Genomic DNA, 27,508 nt, shown 5'->3' with positions numbered 1-27,508 from the left:
GCATCATTACATAATTCCTCTTGGATGGCAAGTAGCGTTCTATTGCATGGACATGACCACATGTTATGAGCATTCATATAAGAGTCTTTGTATGATTATAGGAATTTCCTTTGCATACTAACTTTGGGTTAGAATTTCTGTGTCCTATGGTGATTTTATGTGAAACATTTTGAGGGATAGCCGCATTTTTATTTCATATTGTTTTGTTTTCAAGGTGGCGCAATATTTTACATTCCTATTTGCAGCATACGTGAGTTCCATATTCTCCACTTCTTTTCTAACATTTGTCATTGTATCTTTGGTACAGCCATTCTAGTGGGTGTCAACTAGTATTAATTGTGGTTTGACTTGTATTTTCTTAACAACTAATGAAATTGAGCAAATTGGCAAATTGTGTATCTTCTATGGAAAATGTCTATTCAAATCTTTTGTCCATTTTTAATTGGCCAATAGTTGTTTTAAGAGTTTTTCATATATTCTAGATACTAGCTTCTCTGAGTTTGGTTTTTAAGATTCCATATATAAACAAGATTTTATATATATATATACAGTGTTCTTCATAAACCCTAATAGACCCAAATAATGTGTAAAATTTAAAATATTTTCTCCCATTAAGCAGCATATTTTTCATATTCCTTTTGATGTTCTAAAAGCAAAAGTTTCCAATTCAATAAAGTATAATTTTTTTAATAAAATTGTGCTTTTGGTGTAATATCTTAGACATATTTATGTAACCCAAGAATACAAATATTAACTATAAGATTTCTCCAAATAATTTTGTGTTTAACCTCTTACATTTTGATATATTACCCTTTTTGAGTATTTTTGGGGGTCTCCAGTTTGAGTTAGGGGTCCACTTTTTCCTTTGGCAAAGTGTATATTTAATGTTCCCAGCAAAATTTTTTGAAAAGACTTTTCCTACTACAATTTCTTGGCGTCTTTGACACAATCAATTTACCATAAGTTAATGTGTTTATTAGTGACCCTTCTATTCTATTCCGTTGGCCTACATGAATCTATACTTATGCTAGTACCAGACTATAACACTGCAGTAAAAATTGATATTGGATGGGTGAGCATGGTGGCTCACTCTTGTAATCCAAGTCATTCAGTTGGCTGGCAGCAACCCCTGGTAGGATTCTGGATGGAAGCTGCTTTTCATCTTAGATTTTAATAGAAACTCAGGGTGAAAACTTTTCAAGACTCAAAAAAGCCCAAGTCTCTTAAATTTTTAATGTAATTTTGGGTATCAGAAAATCAGTATTTTCAGCATCTCTGAAATCACAATGCAAAAATAGCCCCAGTTTCTTAAGGCCAACCCTTGGTATCTCTGTTATGAAAAGTAGGGTAAGACAATGCCACAAAAGTCAGGTTGTATGCAACATTATCCTCACTTCAACAACAGAACTATCACGCTTTAAGTAATTCAGAGTGTCTTTAAATTATAAGACATAAAGAAAAACTTTCTTGAGAGGGAAAATTTTACAAATCAGAGAAAAAGTTTCTAGAACATAACATTTACATCTTATAACAAATAAATTATATGACCTTATTCTTTCCCTATGAATACATTATTAGTTTTTCCATAATACTTTTAATTTTTAGCTTGAAAATACCAGTTACTTAAACAACACAAAGACACAAAACAAAACCCCAGAAATGTATTTTTTTTTTGAGACAGGGTCTTACTCTGTCACCCAGGTTGGAGTGCAGTGGTTGGATCTCAGCTCACTGCAGCCTCAATCTCCCTGGCTCAAGCGATCTTCCCACCTCAGCCTCCTAAGTAGTTGGGACTACAGAGTCATGGCACCGCACCTCACTAATTTTTGTTTTGTTTTTATTTTTTTTTAGAGATGGGTTATTGCTATCTTGCCCAGGCTGGTCTTGAATTCCTGAGGTCAAGAGATCCACCTGCCTTCACCTGCCAAAATGATTACAAGTATGGGCCATCATCCCTGGCCTAATTTTTTTAAGCTCATAAACAATACATACAATATTTAATTTATTGTATGGCTTAGTTTTTTTAAGCTGATAAAGGTAACACACCAGTACCTTCTGGGGGAAAGGCTTTCAAGCAAAGCAGTCATTTTTGATAGAGATTATAGAAGATGCTATCATGGTGAAATGGTGTAACTAATCCAGAACAATCCATAATCTTCTCAGATCTTCGCTCAAATCAGCCTCATGCACAAACATTCCTGACCCTCACTTCAGTAATACACTTTTTCCTCTCTCTTTTACACTTTCTCCCTGTAGCTCTTTTTTTGTGACTCCCTGGCAGGAAAAGAGAAAACGTGCTACTTATTGAACACTATTATGTGTCATAAACTATGGTAAATACCTTCAAGAAGAAAGACTGGGCTAAAACAGCTTCACTTCAATCTAGAAGATGTACCTCACAGGGTCTTTGAACATTTGGTGACAGGCATTTTGGGCATGTCTTCTAGGCTGGGTTGTAGCCCTTGTGGGACAGACTCACTCTGGAAGAAGCTCGAGTCTCACCCCAAGATCTCTGTCTCCTCTGTCTGGGGCTGTCAGGGAAGAGAGAAGCCCAGAGTACCCTGCACTTGGGGATCGGCCATAGGAGCTGCTCACCGAGTGGAGAGATGGGAGCTAGCAGCTCAGGATGGGGACACAAGGTGAGTTCCAAAGAGCTCTGTCACAGAGAGTGTCAGCAGAACTTTGTGACATCAATTGCAAAGACAGAGGGCATGTGACGGAAGAAGCCCTGAGTGATGAGTCACAGCCCATTCTGAGGCAAGGGAAAAGAAAGTAGCATCCAGAGGCTCTCTTGCCTTATTAACCCATTGCATTTATTCTCAGAGGCTCCTGCCTAAAATAAAGACATTATTCCACCTCCATCTCTTTACATTCTAAGCCTGAAATATGTGTGAGTTATCGTTCAAGTGCACAGAGATCTCTATTTTCTTCCTCCTTAAATGATACTTTTAATACTAATAAATTCCTCATAATTTTTACCTCACATATGGGAGACAGAAGAAATAGGGCTTCAACACTGAGTTAATTAAAAATAATTCAGTTTATTTATTTTCCTTCACACCATAAATTTGAACAGTGTTTTCATTATTCTCTGGGTGTTATAACATACATGCTTAAGCAGCCAAGGCAAGCGTCTCCTTAATCTTTACTAATGATTCCAAGGAAAGGCAACTGTACTTCCTAAGGATAGTCAAAGTATGTGAAATGTAGAGGGTGAGGGAAGAAAAAGTGGTAGCTGGAGGTTCCAACATTCAATCAGGTTTAATTTATTTATTTTTGTCCCAGTATATAATTCTATTATTTTTATTATTTTGGTGTCTTTTTTCAGTTTTATTTTTGATTGACAAATAGTAATTTACATATTTATGGTGTACAATGTAAAATTTCCATACATGCATACATTGTGTAATGATCAAATCAGGGCAACCATCAAATTCACCACCTTAAACATGTATTATTTATGCTATGAATATTAATGGATTAAAATGAAAATGTTTATCAGTGGTTTCCTTGCCTCAATTTGTTTTACACACACTAGTGTCTAAGGCTATGTGCTATCCACTTGTCCACTTCAGTGGGCTTTTTCAAGTCAACTGTTTGCTCTTGGAAAGAAATATTACTCCTATCATTTTCTTCAGTCTCCTAATGTAAATGCACAATCAATTTTCTGGACAGTATAGAAAAATTACTAGACTGCAGATTGTGGTAAATTCCAAATCACAATAAATAGCAATAGAGGGTATCCACAGGCTCTTCCTTTATTCATGCATAATTATTTGTTAGGTGTGGTCATCAACACTTAGAATTCTCTAGCTGACTAATCTTTCCCTTTGTAATAAATGTTAAATATTATCTATATTATATTTTATTTGAGTATTCTATTGCCAAGGAGATGAATCCTCTTTCATATATGGTAAATTATTTATTCATTTATTTTTACTGTGCACATTAATTTTTTTAATATTGTATGTATTGCAGATTTGTGTGTCAGTTTTTTGTCTTTTAATTCTCTAATTTTAATATATTTGAACGTGTTGGTTTCTTGTTGTCTCTTTTCCTTACATCAAAAACTGCCTATTCTTTGTCTTCTGCAAGTTTGCCAGTTGTATTTTGCACATTTGAATATACAATCAATTGATTATTATCCATAGAATAGAGAGGAATGAATGCATTTTACCGATTAAATACCAATTAAATTTGATTCACATTTTAAAGTGCTTGAGATTTTCTACACTATTTTATAGTGTTTCCTCTGTCATTAGTCAACTTTTCATATAAACTCCAGCTCATTAAAGATTTTTTTTTCTTTCTCATGGCCTATTTGTTTACATCTCTGCTAATACTACACTGTTTTACATATTATATTTGAGAATACTTTATGGATATTTGGCAAGCTATTACATTTTTGTTCAGAAGACTTTGAAATTGTATTAGACATTTATTATTTTTATACATTTTGAAAAGTAGTTTTTGTTAACTACTAAAAAGCCCGTTTTGGGGATTTCTGAATTTTAGGACTTCATTTGTAAGAGGTGACATCCAGGTGATATGGGTTATTTTTAAGAACATGTGCTACGTTTCCACTTACTCATTCTGCTTTGACAGTTGCTAATAGAATTTCTAAACTTTTTCTGTTGTAATTCTTAAATATTTTTAGTCTTATTTATTTCTCAATTAAATTTGTTCTGGACTATACATTTTACAATCTATCAAATGTTTTCTCTTCATGTAACCACAGGGGAGGGACACACTTTCCCAATGAACAAGTTGTGACAATATACTTGTGAAATATTGTCTACGAGGGAAGTTCATTAATGGATACTCAGGGCTCAGGGTATTTTTTGGAGGATGATCCCCTAGGCAGTGCTGTGATAATGAATTAAAATAATAGACTTTCAGAAGCAATACAGGAGTTCAGCAATGCCATATTGTTTAGATAAACTTTTTAGCCACACTGAGCTACTCCTATCACATAGGTTGTTGGGATCCCTCCCCAAATCTAAGTTCTTTGATACCAGCAAAGGTGAAACATTATGAGCAGGCCTTTCTAAGGATAATTTGTCTTAGGATGGCTAAAATTAACTTTTATATGCACATCATGTAGTAGGACATTGTTATGACAGGTACTAGCAATACACTGAACAAGGAGAAAGTAGAAGTGACCTAGTAGCACATCTTACTCCCTGGGCCCAACAACCAAAAGGCTACTCTGCCTTTGCCTGCTGGATAGTTCAATTTTAGCATCAGGACTGCTGTGTGGGAGGAAGTATTTGTGGACAGAGAATAACAGTTCTGTCTACTAAATCCTGGAATAAATGTTTGGGCAGCACAGAATCAGGTGAATGTCTTGTGAATTGACTATAGATTTTCAGTGCAATCATTCTCACCAATTGTCTACATAAACGTGGGATGTTTTAGGACTAAGTTGCATCTGAGGATGTGGCTGTCAACTTCACTTAGGAGAAGTAGAATTTGCTGCCTTCTTCCCAGAAGGTGCTCTGTAGAGGTGTAATGCAGGAAATCTTCAGGAACCTGACTTCTATAGGTAAAAATAACAAGATTTCTTTACTTTGTCAATTAGAGGATAAGTGTTTCATGGTTTTCAATGTTGTTCCATGATTTAGAATGTGGAAAGGTAATATTTTGGTGAATAATCTGGCATGGCCACAGTGTAAAATGAAACTTGTGTTTAATTCTGTTTTCTGTTTCTATAACAAAATACATGGCACTCGGTAACTTACAAAGAGTAGAATGTTGTATTAGCTCATGGTTGGAAAGTCCAAGATTGGGTAGATTCAGCTGGTAAGGGCCTGATGCTACTTCAGGTCATGAGAGAAAGGAGATGGGAAGTGGGCATATGCAAAGAAATCACATAGTGAGAGAGTGAGAATGAGTCTAGGGAGCCAAACTTGTTTTTTTTTATAACCAACTCTCTGGTAACTAATACAGTCTTGCAGGAGCAGTAAATTATGTACTCCCAATGGTGGCTATTAATCTATTAATGAGGGATCTGTGCCCATAACCCAAACACCTCCCAACATTGCCATATTGTTGATCAAATTTCAACATACATTTTGTTGAGTAAAAACTAAATCTACATCATAGCACTTATAATCTAATTTTTAAAAATAATGTCTAATAATTTGTACTGTTTCTGGGGTCTACATTTTAGGAAACAAATAGGAAAATCAGAGCATTGAAGATTAGTACAGAAAATCTTGGAGAAATCTAAGATAATTTCCACTTAAGAGGAGGTAATATTCTTTGGGGCAGTCTTAGCATGTCATAATATTTCTAAAACAAGCAAACAAATTAAATGAGCACGACTTCAAATTTATTTATATTTAGAAAGTTTTTAACCAAACCTATATACTCTAATGTAATGTAGATATTCACTGTTTGCAAAATAGTTTACTTGGAAACAGTGCTTTGTTATTTCATTCGCATTGCTATAAAGGAATACCTGAGGCTCGGTAATTTATAACAAAAAGAGGCTTATTTGACTTATAGTTCTGCAGGCTGTACAAAAATCGTGGCGCTAGCATCTGCTTCTGGTGAGAGCCTCAGGGAATTTCCAATCATGGTGGAAAGGAAAGGAGAGCTGACACGTCACATGGTGAGAGAAGAAGCAAGAGAGAGGAAAAGAAGATGTCAGACATTTTAGCAATCACATTTAACAGCAATGAATAGAGTGAGAAGTCATTCATTACTGCAAGGGCACAATTAATTAGGGATCTACCACCACGAGCCAAGCACCTCCCACCAGGTTTTACCTCCAACACTGGAGATCAAATTTCAACATGAGATTTGGAGAAGACAAATATCCAACCTATATCAAGTACTAAGAAACTGCAAATATGAATATTACTGTTTTGATCATTGCTATGGGGGAAGGAGCTGTGTGGATGGGTAATCAATCCATTCACTTTTAAACACAAAATCTCTACTTTTGTCAAGGTACAAAACCTCTACTTTTCGTAATAGCCATAGCAACCAATGTACGTTCAAAACCTGTTAATAAAATTATAGTAAACCAACTGTTAATGATGGGCTTGTCATTTTTTGCAGAAGTTATATGGTAGAGACACTGCATGAAAGTAAGGCAGGAAGGCAATGTGGAGAAACCTTTAACCAGATTCGAAATCTTAATCTGAGCAAGACAGTTGTCATTGGAGTAAAAACATGTGAATGCAGTGTGTGGAAAATTCTTCAAATGCCATTCCCCACTTCATAGGCACATCATGTCTCACTCTGGAACATATGAGTGTCAGGAATATGGAGAAAAACCATATGAATGTAAACAGTGTCGAAAACCTTCATTTCTCTCACAAGAGTTTGAAGAGACATAGGAATGCACACTGGAAATGAACAATATAGTTTTACAGTTTGTGGAAATGTCTCTGATTTCCCCAGTTCATTTCAAATACATCAAGGAAGGCACACTGGAGAAAAACCCTATAAATGTAAACAATGTAATGAAACCTCCAGTTTTTCCACGTCCTGTCACATATATGAAAGAACTCACACTGGCGAGAAATCCTGTGAATGTAAGGAGTGTGGTAAAGCCTTCAGTCAGTTCTGCCACCTTCGTGACCATGAAATAACTCATACTGGAGAGAAATCCTATAAATGTAAAGAAGGTGGGAAAGCCTGCAGTTATTCTAGTAACTTTCTTTATCATGAAATAACTCACGCTGGTGAGAAACTCTATGCATGTAAGAAATGTGAGAAAGCATTCACTATTTCCAGTTCTCTTCATAAACGTAAATAAATTCATACTGCACAGAAAACATAAGTATGTAAGGATTGCAGTAAAGGCTTCAAATGTTCTTATTTTCTTCAAAGACATTAAAAAACTCAAACTGGACAAAAGTCTTATGAATGTAAAAAAATGTGATAAAGGTTTTAGTCATTACAGTTTCTGTCAAAAACATGAAAGATCACTTACTGGAGAGAAACTCTATAAATGTGAGTAATGTGGCAAAGTATTTGATTTTCCCAGTTTTCTTCTATGACAAGAAATGAACCAAACTAGGGGAAAACCCTAAGACTGTAAGAAATGTAATAAAGCCTTCTGGCATTTTTCATTCTTTTTGAAAATTTGAAAGTACTCACACTGAAGGAAAGCTTTATAAATGTACAAAATGTGGTAAGGCCTTTAGTTTTTTCCATTTGTATTTGGTGGCATAAAATTACCTGTTCTGGAGAATAACTTTGTGAATGTGCCAAATACAGGACTCTCTTCATTTCTCACATATTAATTCAAGGACACAAGGCATACACCATGGACTGACCTCATAAATATAAAAATACACACTGGATTGAAATCCTGGTAGTTTGGAAAATACATGCAGTTCTAAATTTTAATAACTACTTTAAAAGTCCTATGAAAACTTTTGCGGGGAAAATTCTGTAGATGTAAGTAATATGGAAAGCATGATGCCGCCTAATTATAATGCTTGGGAAAATTTATAAAATGAGTGAAATCTTATATGAGTTATAAATAGATTGTGGTTATCACTGGCTCATTTTCAAAAAGGGTCTCTGGACTATGGATTTCCACTTCTTCTGCAAAGAATTATGAAAGTGAGAATTCTGCAGGTACTCTTTAAGCAATAATACATAATTTTAATAGGTAGCAGAGTTTTTTAGCCAATAAGTAATTTTTTTATCCAAGTTTGTTTAATGTTATGAGTAAATTGAAATGTATTTCCAATATGTATATAGGCTTAATTTTTATGGTCGTTTAATTATTCTGTTATTAATGGGCCATTGAAAACCGAGTTTTTGTTAAACATTGCAATTTTCTTACTGGCCTAATATGGCAAGATTCAGATATTTTCATCTTTTATTTGTATACCAAGTGCTACTGTTTTTTGATGTAAAAAAGTGTATTTTCTTTGCTAATAAAGAGTTGGTGTTAATCTGAGGGAGCGAAAGTTTAGGTTTTTCTTTTGGCCTATGCTGGCATGGGTGAGATTTGGGCTGCTGTTTTATTCTGTAGTGTTTACCTGGAATAGAGTTATTATTATCTAAAAGTTTTCTGTCTTTCTTTCTAAGTTGCTTAGTCCTTTCATTAGAGCAGCTTTTTTTTGGGTGTATGTCTGTTGCTGTTGTATCTTTACAAGTCTTTCTCGTTAATCTTGCCAGGAAATGTTAACCTGATCGTGTGGACTATGTTGATAAACTTCTAGAAACAACAGCAGAGATATTCAATAAGCTCAACCTTGAGCAGTAAGTTACATTTTTGTAAAAATCCTCATAAAGACATTTTTGTCCTAGATTTGCTTTTCTTTCTCAATTGTTTTTTGAACTGCTGGCATTTGTCTTGTTTTAATCATGCATTAAGATTGTCATGGTTAGCACTACTAGGGGCAGAAAGTGGTGACCAATTACTTGGTTGTGTATATTAATGAAATTGTGGTACCTATGGACCACAGGCAGTCTTCAGGGACCAGTCTCTCCAATTTGGATCCCTTTCTGTGTATCAGGGGCATCCAATCTTTTGGCTTCCCTGGGCCACATTGGAAGAAGCATTTTCTTGGGCCACACATAAAATGCACTAACACTAACAATAGCTGGTGAGCTTTAAAAAATCGCAAAAAACTTATAATCTTTTAAGAAAGTTTACAAATTTGTGTTGGGCTGCATTCAAAGCCATCCTGGGCTGCATGCAGCCTGTGGGCTGCAGGTTGGACAAGCTTGCTGTATTGAGTATGAAATGAGTTTGTTTGTATGAGTTGCTTGTTCTTAAACTGGTAAGGAAACTTTGTCAGACAGTATTTATTTCCATAAGAGGTGTTTTCCTGCGAATGAGTACATGGTGACAAATGAGAGGCGTATGTATATTTAAGGTGCAGAATTAAATTGGTTTAAATATCGTTTCTATTTTGAGCTTTGATTTGGATACCTTCAAAGAACGTATCAACAACAGTATTGTTTCCAACTTGAAGCCGCCTCAGCTGTTCTGTCCCAGACCTATGGCGTCCTCTAGTGGCCACTGTGGGCAGTTCTGATCCTGTTACCTTCCCCAGCAGTTCCCTTCCTGCCCCATTCCACATTGCTCCGGATTTGGGTTAAGCCAGGCCCGCCTCCCATGCCCATATTCTTCAGAATTTTACCTCATGTAATCTTCCTCCTTTCTATCTCCCTTCCAGTGGTTTACGCGCATCAAGAAAATTTCTTCTTTTTTCCCCCCTTTGCATTACCCTTTTTCTTTTGTTCATTTTTGGTTTCGTGTGTGTGTGAACCGAAAACAAGTCCAGATATGGAATAAGTGTGAGAGAAAATTAAATGATGTGCCGGGTGTGGTGGCTTGCACCTGTAATCCCAGCTATTCAGGAGGCTGAGTTGGGAGAATCACTTGAGCCCAGCAGTTTGAGAACAGCCTGGGCAACATAGCAAGACCCCATCTCTAATAAAAAATAAAATTAAAAATTAAAAAATTTAAATTAAAAAACTAAATGATGTATCTATGTATTTCCACCCAAGTGAATTTTAAAGTAAAAATAGATAAAATAATTAGAAATAACAATCTCTAAAGAGGTTGTAATAAATGTCCCAATATGCCTCAATATCTACAGAATGCTTTTACTAATGACTACCTAAAAGTCAGTCAGCCTGCTTTTCCTTAATCACCAACATCTGACGCAGAAGGAACCGTTTATATATTTTTCTATTGTGTCGAATTACTGATTTTGCGTGGATCTTTTCCCTACTTGTTTTCATCGTGAATATACAATACTTGTCGGCTGCCCCCTCGGAACCAAACTACCGCTTAAAATACTTCCCTTAAGAAATGTCATCAAATTCTAGACAGTCATCTTAACTCCAGCTATACCATCTGTTCATGAGTTGGAAACTGTGTCTAGTTTTGGATCAACAGAAAAATAATAGATGAATATATGTTTGTGTTTAGATAAGCATTTTTATCCTCTTGAAAGGAGGTTGTTGGCCAGGCACGGTGGCTCATGCCTGTAATCCCAGCACTTTAAGAGGCCAAGGCGGGTGGATCATGAGGTCAGGAGATCGAGAACATCCTGGGTAACACGGTGAAACCCCGTGTCTACTAAAAAAATACAAAAAATTAGCTGGACGTGGTGGCGGGCGCCTGTAGTCCCAGCTACGTGGGAGGCTGAGGCAGGAGAATGGCGTGAACCCGGAAGGCGTAGCTTGCAGTGAGCGGAGATGCGCCATTGCACTCAGCCTGGGCGACAGAGCGAGATTCTGTCTCAAAAAAAAAAAAAAAAAAGAAAGAAAGAAAGGAGGTCGTTTTAGTCTTCTGGTGGTATGATTCACTTGACCCATTTACTTTAATATGTAATGAAAAATTTCAAATTCTTATGAAATAAGTGCTATTTGTGTATATAGAAAGTTAATTTTATTCATTAAGACTTCTGTTTTTCTTTTTGTAGTATTGCTACCAGTAGTGCAGTTTCAAAGGAACTCACCAGACTTTTGAAAATATCAGTTGACACTTACAAAAATATTTTAACCGTCTTGAAATTAAAACATTTTCACCTACTCTTTGAGTACTTTGACTACGAGTCCAGAAAGTGCATGAGTTGTTATGTGCTTAGTAATGTTCTGAATTATAACACAGAAATTGTCTCTCAAGACCAGGTAAGAGAATACCTACATGCTATTTTAGGGAAACAGTGTTACAATTTTAGACTTTGGACCTAGATACCTGAGATGGGAGGGGAGGGTAATTCAATACTAAAGAAAATTTACAAGTAACTCATTCATTATATAAATTAGAAAATTGGAGATGTATAAAGAATTATAAAACATTTATAATTCCACCAGATAGATAATAACCACTGTTAATTAACATTTTTTGCATATCTTTCCAGACTTTTTTCTGTTTGTGTGTGCATGACGTACATGTGTATCGACTTTCTAACCAAAAAAAAAGGAATATCTTGTTGATACTGTATTGTAATTTTATAACTGGAAACGCTTTTGACAGTGGCTTTATATGCCAATGGTTTCATGTCATTGGGTTTCTTGTGCCTCACATGATACAGGTGGATTCCATAATGAATTTGGTATCCACGTTGATTCAAGATAAGCCAGATCAACCTGTAGAAGACCCTGATCCAGAAGACTTTGCTGATGAGCAGAGCCATGTGGGCCCTTCATTCATCTGCTGCGCTGTGAGGACCCTGACCAGCAGTACTTGGTATGAGTTTACTCTTACTATAACCCTGTATCAGCTCCTAGTGAAATCACATGTTGAAGTGCTTAAAATGGTTTAATTCACCTTCTGATCTTAGATGGTTTTGAAGGGCAACTGAATTAAAGATTCACTTGAACCCGGGAGGTGGAGGTTGCAGTGAGCCGAGATTGTGCCACTGCACTCCAGCCTGGGCAACAGAGCGAGACTCCATCTCAAAAAAAAAAAAAAAAAAAAAAAAAGATTCATGACATCCATGGGCTCTTACTTTATATATAAACACATAATTGTTTGTAAACTTCTGAAGCATGTCAGTAACAATTCAGTTGCTCTGATTTCTTTTGAAGGCTATCTGAAATTACAAAAAAGTCGATCTTCTTTTACTTGAGTGCCCATAATTATTCCATGTTCATTTTTTTTCTGAACTGTGTATTGCTTATAATAAACTTTACACGAAATACAATTCTTATGTTTAATTTTACTTTTCCAAATTTGCAAGTATAAGTTACATTTGTCACATTGAAAATGCAAGTTTTTGTTTTTTGATGAAAGATTTAAAAAATTCATTTTGCCTTTTTCTTAACTTTTTTTTTCTGATAAAGAACAATCACGTGAGGTTCTCTCTTTATTATTAGTCCACAGGAATCTTTGTGAAATGGATAAAACGTGTTGCCTGAGTAGGGGTATCAGTGACTGACACTAGATAATTTATTTTAGTGAAGGGTTAGCACGGTTGGCTGCTTAATTATTGTTTGGGCAAAGTAGTTTAACTATTCTTGGATGCATTAAGCTGTTAGGCTGCTATGATGAAAAAGACATTTGCTTGAGAATGTCCTGTCTCATCTCCTTCTGTTGACCTTCTTCATTGTAGTTGACATTCCTGTGCTTCTTCATAATCAGTGTGAAATAAGAGGCTGACTTCTGTTGGTAGTGTGATGGTCTTTGTCTTGGCTTAGTGACAAACATTCCAGGACTGTGGTATTGTACTCTGTGAGCTATGTGATCTGTACAGAGTGACTGTCTGATTATTTTAAATGATTCCCTTATGTTTCTGTGTGAGATTGTGTGTGTCTGTGTGTTTTCATTTTCTATTGCATACCAAATGTAGTAGTTACAAAGTATGCATTTTGGGCAGGTGTGGTGGCTCACGCCTATAATCCCAGCACTTTGGGAGGCCAAGGTGGGTGGATCACCGGAGATCAGGAGTTTGAGACCAGCGTGGCCAACATGGTGAAACCCCATCTCTACTAAAAATGCAAAAAATTAGCTAGGCATGGTAGTGGGCGCCTGTAATCCCAGCTTCTCAGGAGACTGAGGCAGGAGAATCACTTGAACCTGGGAGGTGGAGGTTGCAGTGAGTGGATATCACACCATTGCACTCCAGCCTGGGCAACAAGAGTGAAACTCTGTCTCAAAAAAAAAAAAAAAAAAGAAAGAAAGAAAGAAAGAAAAGAAAGTAAGCCTTCTGCATGCAGCTGATTGGTTATTCCCATGTATAGAGATGTTTACTGATAGGGTCATTAGCTCTGACTCCCCCTAGGGGAAATGCATTCTCTTATTCATCTACCACATCAGAGAATTTCACAAAACCTGGATGTCATTGTGTCACACGTATTAAAAATTTTTTATGAACTCTGTGTTTTTCTTGTAAGTTTTCTGAATTTGCTATACATTGTGCCATTTTAGAAAAACATCCAAGAAAAACACAGAATTCGTGGAATATTTCACTAGTGGCTCTTTTAAAGTTTATTAGCATTTTCTTTGATTTAAACGGTCTTAATATTTTTTTGAATGAGGAGGTATGATGTACCAGTAATATGCATATAGTTGTATGCCTTGTGCTAAGTAGTGGTGAGACTTCACATGTGTCACTTGATCTTCTCAACAACCCGAGGAGTTTACAGAAACTTCTGGCTAAGAGAAGGTAAATAATTTGCCCAAGGCCACACATGTAGTAAGTATTAGCATCTACTTTTAAATGTGAGTCTGTGAGTCTATCTTCACAGCCTTCTTTTCTTTTCTTTTTCTTTCTTTTCTTTTCCTTTCCTTTCTTTTCTTTTCCTTTTTCTTTTTTTCTTTTTTTTCAGATGGAATCTTGCTCTGTCACCCAGGCTGGAGTGCAGTGGCATGATCCCAGCTTACTGCAGCCTCTGTCTCCTGGGTTCAAGAAATTCTCCTGCCTCAGGCTCCTGAGTAGCTGAGATTAGAGGTGTGCACCACCACGCACAGCTAATTTTTGTATTTTTAGTAGAGACAGGGTTTCCCTATGTTGGCCAGGCTGGTCTGAAACTGCTGACCTCAACTGATCTGTCCACCTTCGGCCTCCCAAAGTGCTGGGATTACAGATGTGAGTCACCACACCTGGCCAGAGCCTACATTCTTTATCAATGCAACATACTTTGCACATGTGTGTATGAAAATATATTTAAATATATATTTGCTTCTAACTCGCTACCTTAGGAAGGTTATACAATATCTCTGAAACTCAGGCTTCCCCGTTTGTGAAATGGGATTCTATCTGTCTCTGGGTTGTTGTGACAACTTGAGGAGATAAGAAATATGTAAATTGCCTACCCGAAAGTATGGTACATTGTATATATTCACAAAATGTTAGCAATGATGATTAAAGCCCACATTTATTTCACAAATGATTAATCATAGTTTGGAAATTTTTTTCTTTACTGCTTTTGGGTCAGATTTTGAACACAGCATGAAAACATTTTGGAGCTGGTGGAAATCTGTGGATTCGCTTCACACTGCCGCCTTCGGTATTTGCAGCTTACCAGCTGGCTTTTCAATACAAAGAGAATTCTAAAGTGGTGAGTTTACTTTTAAGTATTTAGGTACTTTTTTTCCTTTTTCCTCACTCTGAGAGTGTGTGTGTGTTTGTTTTATATTATAAAAAATTTCAACCATACGAAAATAGACAGTGGTATAATAAAATCCCATTTTCAGCAACTCTCTATTTGTTACTTATCCTGTGCTAAGTGTTCCTAATGGTGACGTTGGTGGATCACATACTAACTGAGGGATCACATAAAAAGCACTTAAAAATGCAAGATTAAAGCAGTGTGAATGTATGCTGAAACTCTTTCCTAAGTTCTAATTCAGGTTAGCTTTAAAACCTAAGGAGAGGGCCTAGCATTGCAGTCATTTCTCTCTAAAGGCATATAATTGAAAAATATCATGAGTTGTGGGCAACTTTTTATGAGCTTTTTTCTTCCTCAAGCCAGAATCATGGCTTGAGTCTTCATGGTGTAGTTTTGAAGAAAATACCTCAAGCTCATGTACCTGAAAGTTGGACAGTCAGGTTTATGTCAAGGAACAACCTCAGTAACTTAATTTTGTTTGTTTGTTTGTTTTGAGATAGGGTCTCATTCTCTCGCCCAGGCTGGAGTGCAGTGGCTCAGTCTTGGCTCACTGCAACCTCCACCTCCTGGGTTCAAGTGATTCTTGTGTGTCAGCCTCCTAAGTAGTTGGGATTACAGGTGTGCACCACCACACCCAGCTAATTTTTGTATTTTTATTAGAGACAGGGTCTTGCCATGTTGACCAGCTGGAATCGAACTTGTGGCCTCAAGTGATCCTCCTGCCTCAGCCTCCTAAAGTGCTAGGATTGTAGGTGTGAGCCATTGCACCCAGCCTCAGTAGGGACTTAATTTTCTCATAATAAAGAAAAAAAGATGCGTTCAGTAGACCTACCAGCATGAAACAGAAGCTTTTGGCCAATTTTTATTAGGCCAGCTTATCTTTCACTCTTTACCCGCATTTATGGATAGGAATTTGTGAATATAACAATAAAACTAGCAGCCAGCCTACGTTACAAAGCCATAGTAATTAAAACAGTATGGAAATACGGTACTGGCATAAAAACAGACACATAGACCAATGGAACAGAATAGAGAGTCTAGAAATAAACCCAAACGTGCAATAAACTAATATTTGATAAGGATACCAAGAATACACAATGGGGAAAATGATGGTCTCTTCAATAAATAGTATTGGGAAAGTTGGATATCCACATGCAAAAGAATGGACTTGGACTCTCATCTTATACCATATATAATAATGAACTCAAAATGGATTAAAGACCTGAAACCATAAAGCTGCTAGAAGAAAACATAGGGAAAAACCTCCTTGTCATTGGTCAGTGATTTTTTGGATATGAAACCAAAAACCTAGGCAACCAAAGCAAAAATAATCAAGTGGGACTAACTAAGAAGCTTCTGAACAACAAAGGAAACAATCAGCAGAGTGAAGAGACAGCCAATGGAATGGGGGAGAATATCTGCAAACTATACATCTGAAAAGTGGTCAATATCCAAAACATATGTGGAATGCAACTCAATGACAAGAAAATGAATAACTTGATTTAAAAATGAGCAAAGGATCTGAATAGACATTTTTCCAAAGAAGGCATACAGGTGGCCAACTGGTATGTGAACAGATGTTCAACATCATTTATCAGGAAAATGCAAATCAAAACCACTATGAGATATTACCTCACATCTGTCAGAATAACTGTTGTCAAAAAGACAGAAAATCAAGTGTTGGCAAGGATGTAGAGAAACGGGAACCCTGTGTATTATTGGTGAGAATATAAATTAGTATAGCCGTTACGGAAAAAGGTATGGAGTTTCCTCAAAAAACTGAAACTAGAACTACTATGTGACCCTGCAGTCCCACATCTGGTTACGTATTCAAAGGAAAGGAAATCAGTATCTCAAAGAGATACCTGCACTCCCATGTTTATTGCAGCATTATTCATCTTGGCTGAGATACAAAAACAACCTTAGTGTCCATCAATAAATGAATAAAGACATTGTGTTGTGTATACGTGTGTGTGTATATATATATAGGTGTATATATATGTATGTACGTATGTATCTACACACATATTCTCTACATAGTAGAATAATATTCAGCTGTAGAAATGGAGAAAATCTTGCCATTTATGACAACAGGGATTAATCTGGAGGACATTATTCTAAGTGAAATAAGCCAAACACAGAAAGGCAAATACTGCATGACTTCATTTATATGTAGAATTGTTTTTTAAGTTGAATTCATCTAGCCTCGGTAACATTGCAAGACCCAATCTCTATTAAAAAATAAGGCCGGGTGCAGTGGCTCACACCTGTAATCCCAGCACTTTGGGAGGCCAAGGTGGGCAGATCACAAGGTCAGGAGATCGAGACCATCCTGGATAACACGGTGAAACCCCATCTCTGCTAAAAAGACAAAAATTAGCCGGGTGTGGTGGCAGGCACCTGTAATCCCAGATACTCAGGAGGCTGAGGCAGGAAAATGGCTTGAACCCGGGAGGCAGAGCTTGCAGTGAGCTGAGATTGCACCACTGCACTCCAGCCTGGGCAACAGAGCAAGACTCCGTCTAAAAAATAAATAAATAAATAAATAAATAATAAAAAAATAAAAAGGTGGGGTGCAGTGGCTCATACCTGTAATCCCAGCACTTTGGGAGGCAGAGGCAGGCAGATTACCTGAGGTCGGGAGTTCAAGACCAGCCTGACCAACACGGAGAAACCCCGTCTCTACTAAAAATACAAAATTAGCTAGGCATGGTGGTGCATGCCTGTAGTCCCAGCTACTTGGGAGGCTGAGGCAGGAGAATCACTTGAACCCGGGAGGCAGAGGTTGCAGTGAGCTGAGATCGCACCATTGCACTTCAGCCTGGGCAACAAGAGCTCTGTATAAAAAAAAAAATTAAAAAATTAGCCAGGCATGGTGGTGCATGCTTGCAGTCCTACCTACTCAAGAGGCTAGGGCAGGGCCTGGCATGGTGGCTCACACATGTAATCCTAGCACTTTGGGAGGCTGAGGTAGGCAGATCATCTGAGATCAGGAGTTTGAGACCAGCTTGACTATCATAGTGAAACCCCGTCCCTACTAAAACTACAAAAATTAACCAGGCGTGGGGGCACATGCCTGTAATCCCAGCTACTCGGGAAGCTGAGGCAGGAGAATCACTTGAACCCAGGAGGCAGAGGTTGCAGTAAGCTGAGATCATGCCACTGCACTCCAGCCTGGGTGACAAAGTGAGACTCTGTCTCAAAAAAAAAGAGGCTAGGGCAGGAGGACAGCTTGAGCCCAGGAGTTGGAGGCTGCAATGAGTTATGATTGTGCTTTTGTGCTCCAGCCTGGGCGACAGAGGGAGGCCCAGTCACCAAAAAATGGCTGAACTCGGCCGGGCGCGGTGGCTCACACCTGTAATCCCAGCACTTTGGGAGGCTGAGGCAGGCAGATCACCTGAGGTCAGGAGTTCGAGACCAGCCTCAACATGGAGAAACCCCGTCTCTACTAAAAATACAAAATTAGCTGGGTGTGGTGGTGCACGCCTGTAATCCCAGCTACTCAGGCGCCTGAGGCAGGCAAATTGCTTGAACCTGGGAGGCAGAGGTTACAGTGAGCCAAGATCGCACCATTGCACCCCAGCCTGGGCAACAAGAGTGAAACTCTGCCTCAAAAAAAAAAAAAAAATAGTTGAACTTGTATAAGCAAAGACTAGAACAGTAGTTGCCAAAGAACACAAACTTTCAGTTATAAGATGAAAAAATTCTGGGAATAAAAATGATTTAGGGTAAATAAATAAAAGTAACTAGCCTTTACTTATTTACTACCATTACTTGCTGTGTTGCCATACACTGTGCCAAGATCTATGACTGTCACCGTCACTTATTTTTTATTTTTCTGAGTCAAGGTCTTTGTCGCCCAGACTAGGATAGAGTGGTATGATTACAGCTCACTGCAGCTTTGAACTCTTAGGCTCAAGCAATCCTCTCACTTCAGCGTCCTGAGTAGCTGGGACTACAAGCATGTGCCACCACAATGGCTAATTTTTTATTTTTTGTAGGGACAAGGTTTCACCATGTTGCCCAGGCTGGTCTGAAACTCTTGGGCTCAAGCAATCCTTCTGCCTCCTTGGCTTCCCAAAATGTTGGGATTCATGAGCCGCCATGCCCAGCCATCTTTTAGAAATGAAAAGAACTGATTGCTTTAACAAGAAGAAATTTGGATAGTCAATCATGATAAAATATTTAACCTCACTTGTAATTACAACAGCGAACCTTTTAAGAAATCAAATTGGCAAAGAGAAAAAAGAAAAATAAGGCTCAGCAATGGCGATGGTGTGATGAAAATTCATTCTCATCTAATAATGTTGGCAGTGTGAATTACTATACTATTTCTAGGAAGTTGGCAGTATGTAAGTAGAGTGTTAAAATATCCAATAATTTTACTTCCAAGTGGAATTCCAAGAATTTATACTAAGGGAATAATTAGGGTCTCAATAAAACTTGGTGTATATAGAACATTCATTGTAATATTACTGATTATTTCTAAAAGGGAATAGTTAAATAAATTATGCCATAGCCAGTTTCCGTAATATTTTCTAGGCATTAAAATGATTTCAAATTAGTATTGGGAAAATTGTTAGGACAAAATAAGTGAAAGAAAAATTAGAGCTGGGCACGGTGGCTCACGCCTGAATTCCCAGCCCTTTGGGAGGCCGAGGCAGGCGGATCACCTGAGGTTGGGAGTTTGAGACCAGCCTGACCAACATGGAGAAACCCCGCCCTACTAAAAGTACAAAATTAGCTAGGCGTGGTGGTGCATGCCTGTAATCCCAGCTATTTGGAAGGCTGAGGCAGGAGAATTGCCTGAACCTGGGAGGCGGAGGTTGCGGTGAGCTGAGATCGTGTCATTGCACTCCAGCCTGGGCAACCAGAGTGAAACTTCGTCTCAAAAAAAAAAAGAAGAGAAAAATTACATACAAATTACTTGAAGTGTGAATCAATTTTATTTAACTCTCAAGTAAGAAAATAAGGGTTAGATGCAGTGGCTCATGCCAGTAATCCTAGCATTTTGGGAGGCCGAGGCAGGTGGATCACTTGAGGTCAGTAGTTCAAGACTAGCCTGGCCAATAAGGTGAAATGCCTTCTCTACTATAAAAATACAAAAATTAGCGGGGTGTGGTGGCACGCTTGTAATCCCAGCTACTCAGGAGGCTGAGTTAGAAAAATGGCTTGAACCCAGGAGGCAGAGGTGGCAGTGAGCCGAGATCACGCCAAAGAGAAACACACACACACACACACACACACACACACACGAATTCCAGTTACATTACATTTACATAGAAGAAAAGAAAGGAAGACGTTTAGCATCAGAATCTTACCAATGCTTATCCCTGGGTGGTAGATTTAGGGATGATGTGTGGATGAGTTTGTGTATTTTTCTAATTTCCTCCAATTTGGGAATGTTACTTACAAATCAGAAAAAACAAATATCAGCCAGGTGTGATAGCTCATGCCTGTAATCCCAACACTTTGGGAGGCTGGGGCAGGAGGTTTTCTCAGGGCCAGTAGTTCAAGATCAGCCTGAGCAACAGAATGAGACGCTGTCTCTACAAAAAATAAAAAATAAAAATTAGCTGAGTGTGGTGATGCGAGCCTGTAGTCCTAGCTATTCGGGAGTCTGAGGTGGGAGCATCACTTGAACCCAGGAGTTCAAGGCTGCAATGAGCTGTGGTCACACCACTGCACTCCAGCCTAGGTAACAGAGCTTTAAAAAAAAAAAAAAAAAAAAAAGAAAAGAAAAAACAGGTCAGGTGTGGTGGCTCACGCCTGTGATCACAGCACTTTGGGAGACTGAGGTGGGCAGATCACTTGAAATCAGGAGTTAGCAGCCTGGCCAAAGTGGTGAAACCCTGCCTCTACTAAAAATACAAATATTAGCTGGGCGTGGTGGTGGGTGCCTGTAATCCCAGCTACTTAGGAGGCTGAGGCAGAAGAATCACTTGAACCCAGAAGGCGGAGGTTGCAGTGAGCCAAGATTGCACCACTGCACTCCAGCCTGGGCAACAACAGCAAAACTCTGTCTCAAAAAAAAAAAAAAAAGAAAGAAAGAAAGAAAATAAAAGAAAAAACAAATATCAAATACATTAACATTGCAAAGGCAATTTAACCTCAAATGATGCTTTGAGAAGACATTCTGCTTGATTTACTTGTGTGCCCTATAACTGAAACAGAGAAGGAAAATGACAGGAAAACTGTGAGTTCAACTTACTGCGTTCACTATTTTGTTCTATTAAAAGTTTTAAATAAAATGGATATCCTGGAACAAGTTAATTTTGAACTTAAGGTAACTTAAAATGTTTTTTCTTGTTTTAGGATGACAAATGGGAAAAGAAATGCCAGAAGATTTTTTCATTTGCCCACCAGACTATCAGTGCTGTGATCAAAGCACAGCTGGCAGAATTGCCCTTAAGACTTTTTCTTCAAGGAGCACTAGCTGCTGGGGAAATTGGTTTTGAAAATCATGAAACAGTCGCATATGAATTCATGTTCCAGGTGATGATCTGTTCTTTCTACATTGTCACGTCAGCTCTGCTGGGTTCAGTCGTTTGTTTGCAGGCATGGTGGTAATGCACATGAATTTACTCTTCTTTTACTGAATACATAACTACCACCTTCCCACCATCATGGAACCTCTTAATATTATTGTCATAATTGACTAGTGTTGATCATTTGCTGATGAAATCTAAGATTTCCAAGTGGCTCATTGTAAAAATGTTTCACGGAACATGGTTCCTTTGTCAATTCAGTTTGGGAACCCTGGGTTAAACAAAGTGGAAAGAAGTTCATTTATTGCAACTTTTTAGCATTTTTACCATCTCAGCTTTGTCCTGTGGCTCTCAAGAGAGTGTGCAGCATGTTCTGATATGAAGGCTGCAGAAGTCTCACAGGATGGAGGTTTGGTGAGAAGTACTTTGGGAAATGCTCAACTAGAGGATGGTTGGTCCTTGAAAGTCCTTTCTGCTTTGTGTTCACTAGGCCTTTTCTCTGTATGAAGATGAGGTCAGTGATTCCAAAGCACAGCTAGCTGCCATCACCTTGATCACTGGCACTTTGGAAAGGATAAAGTGCTTCAGTGAAGAGAATCATGAAACTCTGAGGACTCAGTGTGCCATTGCTGCATCCAAACTTCTGAAGAAACCTGATCAGAGCCAAGCTGTGAGCACCTGTGCACATCTCTTCTGGTCTGGCAGAAACACAGACAAACATGGGGAGGAGGTAAGGTCATTCGTGACTGCATGATAGCAGACAGGATCAATAACAGGGATCGGTTGCCATGGCCTTGTGTTCTGGAGGTGAAACATTTGCAGTGCTTGGAAATCTGATGAACAAAATTGCTTTGTTTTGTTAAAAAAGAGAGTCTCATCCTGTAGTGAAGCCTCTGCTTTGAGGATATTGTAACATGGCAAGTTCAAACCACTACCTGTTTTTAAAAAAATAGAGCTGTATACTTCAAAACAGAAGAAGAAAGAGAATGAAAAGGATTTAAATTTGTTATGTCCCTTTAAAACATGTTGTGCACATGTACCCTAAAACTTAAAGTATAATAAAATAAAATAAAATAAAAAGAAAATAGAATTAAAAAATAAAAATTAAAAAACACGAAAGAGCACGGTAGTGTTGTGTTTCTTTGTATGAAAATGGGATGTTTTATTAATCTCTTCACTGTCTCCCTACCTTTTTATTTTAGCTTCACGGAGGCAAGAGGGTAATGGAGTGCCTAAAGAAAGCTCTAAAAATAGCAGATCAGTGCATGGACCCTTCTCTACAAGTACAGCTTTTCATAGAAATTCTGAACAGATACATCTATTTTTATGAAAAGGAAAATGATGTGGTAAGTGAATTAGTAAGTGTTGTTAATAAACTAATATTTTCCCTTCCTACTCTTAGGAGATTTGATATGTACAAAAATTTATCATTCTGATACTTTAATCACTGTTCATTTGAAAAATATAAAATAATTTACAGATGTCAAATAATAGGCTAATTTGTCATAATGTTCTAGTTTAAGATAATTCCTAGGCTGGGCACGGTGGCTCACACCTGTAATCCCAGCACTTTGGGAAGCTGAGGCAGGCAGATCACCTGAGGTAAGGAGTTCGAAAACAACCTGGCCAACATTGTGAAACCCCATCTCTACCAAAAATACAGAAATTAGCCAGGCGTGGTGGCAGGCACCTGTAATCCCAGCTACTTGGAAGGCTAAGGCAGGAGAATTGCCTGAACCCAAGAGGTGGAGGCTGCAGTGAGCCAAGACTGTGCCATTGTACTCCTGCCTGGGCAACAAGAGTGAAACTCCATCTCAAATAAAAAATAATAATAATAATAATAATTCCTAACCGCAGTATCCTTTTAGCAATACAGTTTTGGTCAAGATTTGTAAGTTAAATAAATTTTTGCTTGTTTTTCTTTTTTTGACAGTCTCGCTCTGTCACCCAGGCTGGAGTGCAGTGGCAAAAAAATCTCAGCTCATTGCAACCTCTGCCTCCCAGGTTCAAGCAATTCTCATGCCTCAGCCTCCTGAATAGCTGGTATTATAGACGTCCGGTACCACGCCCAGCTAATTTTTGTATTTTTAATAGAGATGGGGTTCCACCATGTTGGCCAGCCTGGTCTCAAAACTCCTGACTTCAAGTGATCTGCCCGCCTCAGCCTCCCATCCCAAAGTGCTGGGAGTACAGGGATAAGCCACTGTGCCGGGCCAATTTTGCTTGTTTTAAATTGTTGTTTTTTTTTTTGATAGTCAGTAATAGTTCAAACTAGGAATTGTATCCCCATCTTTCTTTTTTCATAATTACTCAAGTAACTGATGAGTGTAACAGAAGCTCCTCAAAACAGTTTTATTAAATTGCCTTTCATTTTTTATGGTACGTGCTTGATCATGAACTTGTACATATTCTTTTGTAGGTAACAATTCAGATTTTAAACCAGCTTATCCAAAAGATTCGAGAAGACCTCCCGAATCTTGAATCCAGTGAAGAAACAGAGCAGATTAACAAACATTTTCATAACACACTGGAGCATTTGCGCTTGCGGCGGGAATCACCAGAATCCGAGGGGCCAATTTATGAAGGTCTCATCCTTTAAAAAGGAAACAGCTCACCATACTCCTTTCCATGTACATCCAGTGAGGGTTTTATTATGCTAGGTTTCCCTTCCATAGATTGTGCCTTTCAGAAATGCTGAGGTAGGTTTCCTGTTTCTTACCTGTGATGTGTTTTACCCAGCACCTCCGGACACTCACCTTCAGGACCTTAATAAAATTATTTACTTGGTAAGTTTTCAAGTCTTTCTGATCATCCCAAGTAGCATGACTGATCTGCTATTTAAAATTCCTGTGATCTGTAAGAAAAAAAATCCTGCACAAAAACCCACAAGCACTTATCTTGGTTACTAATGAAGCTCTCCTTTTGTTTTGTTTTGTTTTGTTTCATTGTTGATTGTGTATTTTCTTCATTACTGGGGTGTACTAACCCAAAAGTGTCTGTCTCTTTTGTTCTCTAGTCCAATTTGAGATTAATTTAGAAGAAAGGAATATTGTAGGTGAAATTCAGCTTAGATTTTTCCCTAAATTGCAAGATAAGGCCATGTGTAAGATTTTCCCTAAAACTAGAATATATTAATGCATGTTTGAGAATTTTAAAGCACCATGGTCAAAACCAGAAGCTATATTTTGCATATTTGGACTCAGCCATCCATTAAGAATCTATGTTGTACTCTGGACATATTTATCAATATAATTGTGTTTTAAATAGTATAAAATAAAATTTGTGATCTATATAATTTATGTATCACCTTCATTGTAAATTCAGCAGGAAATGCATCACAATTATGATTTTTTTGCACCAGTGAAACAATAAAGTTGCTGTTAACAATTTTGGAGCTTTTTTCTCCTTTCATACTATCTTTAATTGATAAAAAGAACTAGTAGAATGGCTATGAAGTTTAATGGTCATTTTCATTTATTCACAGAGCTCACTTCACTCTAGTTTTAAGCACTTGTTGAACAAGTCAGCATCTACTCTTTCAGTCATTTTTACCCCTTTTCTTTCCTCAACTTTACCCTGCTTTTCCCAAGGCATGATGAATTCACATAAACCCGCCAAAGGCTCACCATCGATACTAGTTGTCTACTATATGCTAAACTATCCCAAAACGTAGTGTCTTAAAACAGCAAACATTTATCTTACAGTTCTCTGGATCAGGAATTTGGGAGTGGCTTAGCTGATGGTTCTGGCAAAGGGTGTGGTATAAGGTTGCAAGCAAGATACTGGTTGGGGCTGCAGTCATCTGACACTTTGACTGGGGCTGACTTTTCTGCTCACTCACCTGGCTGTTAGGCAGAGGCCCCAGTTCCTCTCCTTGAGGGCAGAGGCCCCGGTTCCTCTCCTTGAGGGCCTTTCCATAGAAAGCATGGTGGCTGGCTTTCCCCTGAGTGCAAAAGCAAGAAGGAAACCACAGTGCCTTTCAATGGCCTCCCCGTGGAAGTGACATGCTCATTTTTGCCTTATTCAGTTAGTGGGGAGTCACTAAGTCTAGCCTATATTCAAGGGTAAGGAGAATTAAGCTCCATTTCTTGAAGGGAAAATTTATAGACATTTTCAAATGACTACGTCACTTAACCCCTCACCATCTGCCCTCCCATTGCTAGCACTTGATGACTAGCCCTTGCTGGACTTTACATGAACAGATGTTTCCCAAAGTTATAAGATTAGTACCACTAAAATGTATCAAATGTTAAGCCTTTCTGTGGTATGTCATAGTCCAGAAAACCCTTTCTCTTCTTTGCAGGTGTTAGTTTACCCCATATAAACCTGATTATGGCTTGACATGTCCATATTATTTACATGTTTTGTGAAATACAACTGGAATAGTAGAAAAGACTTGAGTCGAGAATACTTGAATTTGAACTCAATTGGAGAGGTTGGTTTGCGAGTAAAATAATGTTAGTACAGTGTGTAAATTATCTTTTATTTTCTAGGTTGAGGTAAAGAAACTTGACTTTAAAAATAATAAACCAACAAAAAAAAGCAAATAAAAATGAAACCAAAGCACTACTGGTATCCTTAACTTACAGATTTTTGTTGTTGTTGTTGAACAAAAACTGAGTACGTGTATACATATGTAACTTACCTGCACGTTGCACACATGTACCATAGAGCCTAAAGTATAATGATGATAATAATAATAATAATAATAAAAAGAAAAAAAAAGAAAGAAAGAAAAAAAAAAAAAAAACCTGAGTACCAGATATAGTTAGGCACTGAATCTAAAGGTGAAGAAGATCACAGTCCCTAGCTTCAAGAATGTTAGTCCGCTGTGAGGACAGACCCATAGTAACAGAAGATGGTAAGGGTATGCCCAGGAGAGCAGTGAAGAAGAGCTTTGAGGGATTGGAGATGGGGAAGTTTTGCAGAGGGTTGTATGAATTCTTATTGAACGTCAAGTCCAATAGCCTATTTAGCCTTCTGAGGCCAGTGCTTTGGCCTGCAGTCCCAGGCTACTCAGACCTATGGGCTGAAGCAAGTTATAGGCTTGGCTGTTGGTAGTGAAATAGGTATTTTAAAATTGACTTGGCATTTAAAACCTTTTACAGTAATTCGATAGAGTAATTTTATGTCTATTGGGTGTAATAAACATTTGGCTTTGTGTTTTGTGTGTCTGCTACTCCCTGCTCTCCTTTTTTAGTAATTTTTATTGTAACTTACAATAATGGGGTCCTTAATGGGGGTGGGGGGCTGGGGAATCCCTCACAGGTGGATGGAAATGCTGAACCAGGGCAGGCTTGGTGCCGAATGGCATTAAATTCCAAGACTAGGGGATAGCTCAGGAGGATACATCTAGGAAGATGCTGTGAGTGGATGAGAGATGCCTGCCATGTCAGACTTTCCTACCCTCCTTTTACTGTCTCCATGCAGGAAATCAGTGATTCTTAGAGTCCAGATGATCCCTTCTTTGCCTGGAAATCCATGTGTCTGACTCATCCTCAAACCTGAGACTGGTGATTATCAGGTTAATGAACTACAAAACACCCTGTCCGTTAACAGCCCTGGCTGATACACGCAGGTCAAAGAGAGAGGCGTTTGAGTTGATCAGGCACCAGAGCACCTAGAAGGAGAATGATGAGCACTTGTAGTGTACAGTTCATGTGCACCTCTCAGAGCCACTGAGAAATGTGACAGACCTCAAGGAATAAATGCACCATCACAGGCACTGAGGGGATTTAAACACAAAGTCTAGGTTCCAGAGGAGTCTTCCATTACATTTGCTCTCCCACTCAGAGGCCTCAAGGTAATAAGCTCAAGCAGAAAGTATTTCCCAACAGGATTGTCTTTGACAATGGGAATTCCAGATTGCATATTGTAAATGAAAGGTAGAGAAATCTGTGCAGGAGACCTTCCTGTTTGCTGGGGTTGGTCTTATGGGGATGCTGTGGGCATGGACAACAGACACTGATTCA

The 27,508-nt window shown here is 38.2% G+C and overlaps 1 pseudogene; it reads left to right on the top strand.

Moving 5' to 3' along the window:
- Positions 1 to 21,538, top strand: part of LOC129015878 (vacuolar protein sorting-associated protein 35-like) — an 89,121-nt pseudogene extending 67,583 nt beyond the window's left edge.
- Positions 21,539 to 27,508: the final 5,970 nt, after the last annotated feature.

Source organism: Pongo pygmaeus, chromosome 18 (genome assembly GCF_028885625.2).
Source record: "Pongo pygmaeus isolate AG05252 chromosome 18, NHGRI_mPonPyg2-v2.0_pri, whole genome shotgun sequence".
Lineage (NCBI taxonomy): Eukaryota > Metazoa > Chordata > Mammalia > Primates > Hominidae > Pongo > Pongo pygmaeus.
Note: the sequence above shows the minus strand (reverse complement) of the source record. Positions and strands in the feature narration are given on the sequence as shown.